The 5,866-nt window shown below is 56.5% G+C and overlaps 1 pseudogene; it reads right to left on the reverse strand.

Moving 5' to 3' along the window:
* Positions 1 to 365: 365 nt before the first annotated feature.
* On the reverse strand, positions 366 to 1,231 carry LOC134757733 (neurotrophin-4-like; annotated as a pseudogene).
* Between the last annotated feature and the right edge of the window lie 4,635 nt (positions 1,232 to 5,866).

Here is a 5,866-nt window from a genome sequence, read left to right on the forward strand (position 1 = left end):
CCTTGCTTATACTCCCCGTGTGATCGGTAGCTCTTTATCTCAAAACAGAATATTCGAAGCCAACCCCTGCCTGCTCTCACCAAGTAAGATTTCTCATTTGAACCCCAGCTCCCAGATACTTAAAGGCCTTCCGTAGACCATGTCCTCAAGGTCCCCTGGCCATCTGCTTGCATGTTCCAGTTTCTCTCCTCCCCCATGCACATCGTGAAATGTGCCCTCCCACTCCCCAGGATGAGCAAGGTGGTGTCCTCTGTGACAGAGCAGTCAGCAACTTAACACCAAAGGTCACCAATGATCAAATCCATGAGAGTTGATCCGAGGAGTTATGTATTAGGGCTACGAAAGAGTAAACACTCAGTAAATAGTGGCTATTATTATTATTATCATCATCATCATGATTACCCTCAAGTTCCCCCGGGAGAGCTCCTATTCAACCTTCAAAACCCCACGTTGGTGCACCCATCCTACAGAGATTGAGCTCAAATTCAGAGAGTTGTGATTTTGCCATGATTTGATGAGTTCCCCAACTGGGGTCCGTCCGTAGAGCAGCTGGGCCAACCCTGACGTCTCTCAGCATCCAGCTCTGTTCTTTTTCTGCCTGACCAGTTCCTGGGTATAAGTCTCAGGCCCGGCCAGTCCGGCTGAGGAGTGTGCAGACACAGGCAGTGCCAGTTTGAATCCATCGCCAGTCCACACGGCCCTGGGCATCAGCGGTCAATGCCCGCACATAGGACTGCTTGGCCTTGCACTCAGACACCCAGTGCCCCCCGGTCCACACCCCGGCGGCAGCCTCTCCACCTACCCCTGGGCCACCTTCTTCAGAGTTATCGGCCTCGAAGCAGGTGACAAAGAAGTGTTGGCGGAGGGAACTGCCGCCAGCTGCAGGCACCTCGCCCAACACCTCCACCTCGAGCACAACCAAGTCCACAGCGGTCCGGGGGTCTGTCACCCAGCCAGTGACTGCATCGCACACGGCCAGCTCACCCTGATGACTCGCCGGCGAAGTATCGCTGACCCCTCGCTGGCTGCGGTTGGCCCGGGTGCCTGCTGACTCCCGAAAGGCCCCAGTCTCCAGCAGGAAGAGCAGAGGGGGCCCGGCAGCGGCACCCCTAGACAGGACCACTCGGGGGAAAAGAAGGTCCCACTTTGTAGTAGGAAAAGGGGACAATGTCAAGGGTGGGGGTTAGGACTCCATTGACACAGCGGGGAGGAAGAAAATGAGGGGGATGCAGAGGGAGCCTGGGGGAGCGGGAGCATCTCTCAGAGCACATGGAAACAGGGAAAAGGAGGCTGGGATTAGAGAAGAGGATAAACACTTCAGTGGGGACAGAAGTTTGGAACCCCAGGGGAGGCCTGCCTGCCAGGATTATGGGGAAGCCCTTGCTCTAGAAGTTTGGGGGACTCCATGTACAGGACTTGCATCACACCCAACTTGTAGATTAAGAATAAATATTCAACAACTACAGGTCAGGCACTATGGCTCACACCTGTAGTCCCAGCACTTTGGGAGGCTGAGGCGGGTGGATGACTTGAGGTCAGGAGTTCGAGAGCAGCCTGGCCAACACTGTGAAATCACATCTCTACTGATAATACCAAAATTAGCTGGGCGTGGTGCTGCGCTCCTGTAATCCCACCACTTTGGGAGGCCGAGGCGGGCGGATCATGTGGTCAGGGGATCGAGACCTTCCTGGCTAACACGGTGAAACCCCGTCTCTACTAAAAATACAAAAACTTATCTGGGCTTGGTCGCGGGCCCCTGTAGTCCAAGCTACTTGGGAGGCTGAGACAGGAGAATGGAGTGAACCTAGGAGGGGGAGCTTGCAGTGAGCAGAGATTGCGCCACTGCACTCCAGCCTCCACGACAGAGCGAGACTCCATCGCAAAAAAAAAAAAAAAAAAAAGAAAGAAAAAGAAAACAGGGTGGAGATGGAGGATGACCTCCAGCTCAGGGGGTGTCCATGGTCTGGCCTTCTGTGGGGAGAAGGAAGGCCACATGATCTGTGTGGCCCAGGTGGCAGGGCCTCAGCCTTCTAAGCCGAGCTCCCTCTTCCTCCCTCTGACGTTGGCACTGGCAGTGCAGGTGGGGCGGAGGGGGGCGCGGCTTGGGGACCTGAATGGGATGAATGGGCCAAGGGGGATGTCATCTCTTCCATTCTCCTTCATCCACTGCCTCTCCCTTCCCCTCCTCCCCCCCCCCCCACCCCCACCCCCCGGTCCATCTACCTCCCATCCCAGCCAGGAGCGGTCACCTAAGTAGAAAAGGGGCCACTGGAAAGGGGGCGGGGCCTTGACTCTTGGGTACCCTGCGCTTGAAGAAGAACTCTGGGAAGGGGTTTTTCAGGGAGTTGGCCCCTTCCCCACCTGGCTGTATAACCTTCCTGTTCTTTTCTTCCCCTAACCGGTTGCCGCTCCCTCTCCTGAGATGTCAGGAAAGAGGGGGCCACCTGCGTCCTCCACAGTGGTCCCCGAAGCCTGGGGTTCCCAGCCCCAGAGCTCAGAGGTGAAGGAGGTGCTACAGCTCTGGTGACCACTGGTTGTTTCCCAGTCTTCTCCACGCCACCCTTTCCCAAAACAACGAAACAAAACAAAACAAACAAACAAAATTGGGCCTGGCGCAGTGGTTCATGCCTGTAATCCCAGCACTTTGGGAAGCCGAGACGGGCGGATCACAAAGTCAGGAGATCAAGACTATCCTGGCTAACACGGGGAAACCCCGTCTCTACTAAAAAATACAACAAATTAGCCAGGCGTCCTGGTGGGCGCCTGTAGTCCCAGCTACTTGGGAGGCCGAGGCAGGAGAATGGCAGGAACCCGGGAGGCGGATCTTGCAGTGAGCCGAGATCGCGCCACTGCAGTCCAGTCTCAACAACAGAGCGAGACTCCGTCTCAAAAAAAAAAAAAAAAAAAAAAAAAAATTGATTGGAACATCCTCCAAGATGCAAGACTCTCAGTTCCTCAGAGTTCTACAGGAAGGATGGCAGAGTGCAGTTGCCCAGAGTTGAAGTCCCATCTCTGCCATTTGTTGGCTGTGTGACCAGGCACAAATCATTAATTTCTCTGAGCCTGTATTTTACCATCTGTTGCTATTGAGTAATAGTAGTTGACTATTTTCTATTTTTATTTTTATTTTATTTTATTTCATTTTTTTTTTTTTTTTGAGACGGAGTCTCGCCCTGTCACCCAGGCTGGAGTGCAGTGGCGTGATCTCGGCTCACTGCACCTATGCTTCCCGGGTTCAAGCGATTCTCCTGCCTCAGCTTCCTGAGTAGCTGGGACTACAGGCGCGCACCACCACACCCAGCTAATTTTTTTTTTTTTTTTAGTAGAGACAGGGTTTCACCATGTTGGCCAGGCTGGTCTCGAAGTCCTGAACTCAGGTGATGCACCCGCCTCGGCCTCCCAAAGTGCTGGGATTGCAGGCATGAGCCACTGCGCCTGGCCGAACATTTTTAATGTTTATATTATTATTATTATTATTATTATTATTATTACTTTTTGAGATGGAGCTTTGTTTTTGTTGCCCAGGCTGAAGCGCAATGGCGGGATCTTGCTCACTGCAACCTCCGCCTCCTAGGATCAAGAGATTCTCCTGCCTAAGCCTCCCAAGTACCTGGGAGTATAGGCATGCACCACCACGCCCGACGATATTTTGTATTTTTAGTAGAGATGGGGTTTCTCCATGTTGGTCAGGCTGGTCTGGAACCCCTCACCTCAGCTGATCCACCCACCGCAGCCTCCGACAATTACAGGCGTGAGCCACCGCGCCCAGCCGTCCACCCTGTTTTCTACCAGAGTTCTGTACTGTGACTCTGTAGAAAATGGTTTGGAAGCTGGACCCACCCTGTGTGTGTGTGGTTGCCCTGAGCCCACAGAAAGACACCTCCAGAGTGCGGATTGAGAAGCCTTTGTTGTGGGAGGATCGGGGTGTCTGAGGGCCCCGGGAGTCGGGATGGGCTTGGAAGGCTGGGGGGAGGGGCCTTTGAGGAAGAGGAGGCCTGGAAGCGGGGGTCATCGCAGGTCAAGGGGTGGTCCTTGGGACCCCCGCAGTCAGTGGTGCTGCGGCGGCAGCGTGCACATTGACAGCTGAGAGCCACGGCGTAGGAGACCACGGGGTTCACGCCGCGCGGGCAGCCAGGGAGCCGGATGGACTCGAAGCGCACATCGCGGTAGTTGCACACCACCTGAGGCAGGGGCGGCAGGACCCCCTGCAGCACGCGGGTCTGGAAGCCGTGTGAGTGGGGGAATGAGCTTGTGCCTGGGGCCGGCGCCTCAGCTGAGCTCCCCAGCTGCCCCCACAGGTCTCAGACTCAGGAGTCCAGGAAGCCCTCTGTTCCTGCCCTCCCACACCCCATTCCGCAGCCCCTGACCAGAGAGGCAGACCACCCTTCCTCCCCGGCTGCCTCTGTGGGTCTGGCCCTGAGGTGGCAGCACCTGCCCCGGCTCCGGGCAGCTCACCATGGTGGGGCAGTAGCCGGCACAGATGGTGGTGTTGACGGTGATGCACACGGGGCAGCCCTCCTTCTCGACAGCCAGGGTGGCAATTGATGGGGCGGCACCGTGGCCGAAGCGGCTCCTTGGATGCCCATGTCCCGCCCATGCTCAGCAGCAGCAACAGCAGCAGCCCCTGGGGCAAGGACACTGCTTCACCCGGGTCTGAGACCGCAGCCCCGAGTCCTGGCCTTCCCATCCCGCGTGGTACACCACCCACAAAGACCCAGAGACCCTTCCCGGCATCTCCTATTCAGGACCCACCACCCCGACACCTGCCTTTCAGAGCCCACCCCACAGCCCAGAGGACCTGAGATACCCCAACATTTCAGATCCCCACCCTCAGGAACTGCCCCACCTGAAGCTTACTGGGGGTCACGCTCCTCCAGAAAGAGGCCTCCTTCCACAGCTCACACTGGTCTGCCCCTTCTCATGCCAGTGATGGCCTGGAAGGAGGTGGAAGGTGCCCAGGGGCCCTGCAGTCTTTCCTGGAACATCTCCATCTTTGGTGCCTGGAAATGTGGATCTACCCTACCTTTGACATGTCTCTCTCTTAGCGGGATATCTTCCGCAAGCACTGGGAATGTGGACATGGAAAGTAAATTGAGTCTCCGTGGGGGAGTGAGACAGGGAGTGAGGGGTGTTGGACGCGGCACGGGAACCCGGCCGGAGTCAGCGGACCCAATGGGCTGCTCTCTCTCAGATACAGTTCCCCTTCCTCCCTCCAGGGGGCGCCAGGGAACACAGGGCCCTCACTGGCCCTGGGGACTGGGTGACGTCAGGGGTGAGCCTCTTGTGATTGGCTCCCTCACCCTGCGTAAGGTCAAAGGGAAGAAAGGACAACCCCCGACCACAGGAGCCACTGTGGCTCTGGCCCATTGTGCCGGCCTTCGGGCCCTCAGGGAGGCGAGGGTGCGAGAGCCTCGAGTTCGAGGCCGACCTCCTCCAAAAAAACTTTCTTTTTATCGTTCCCTATATAACAACAAACCATAAAGGGAGGACGCCTTGATAGGAAGAAATGACATCTTCCTAAGTGTTTTTAAATTACTTCAATGTATCTTTTTTTTTTTTTTGGGAGACCGAGCCTCGCTCGGTCCTCGGGGGACCTCCCTGCCTCTCAGCCATGGCGGTTGTCACCTGTGGTAAACAGAATGGCGGGAGCAAGTGGGATGTCCCACTACTCGGGCTGAGGCAGGAGAATCACAGGAACCTAGGAGGTGGAACCTCCTCGCCCAGGAGGGGCGCGGCTTCGGACTTAGTTTCTGCCCAATGAGAGAGGGCCTCCCCGTGACTGTGCTGCCAGGTTAGCCACTTGACCCTGGTGCCCCCAACGAGGGATTCAGCCCGAGCCCCACCTCTCCCTTAGGGACCTCCGCCC

Source organism: Gorilla gorilla, chromosome 20 (genome assembly GCF_029281585.2).
Source record: "Gorilla gorilla gorilla isolate KB3781 chromosome 20, NHGRI_mGorGor1-v2.1_pri, whole genome shotgun sequence".
Classification (NCBI taxonomy): Eukaryota; Metazoa; Chordata; class Mammalia; order Primates; family Hominidae; genus Gorilla; species Gorilla gorilla.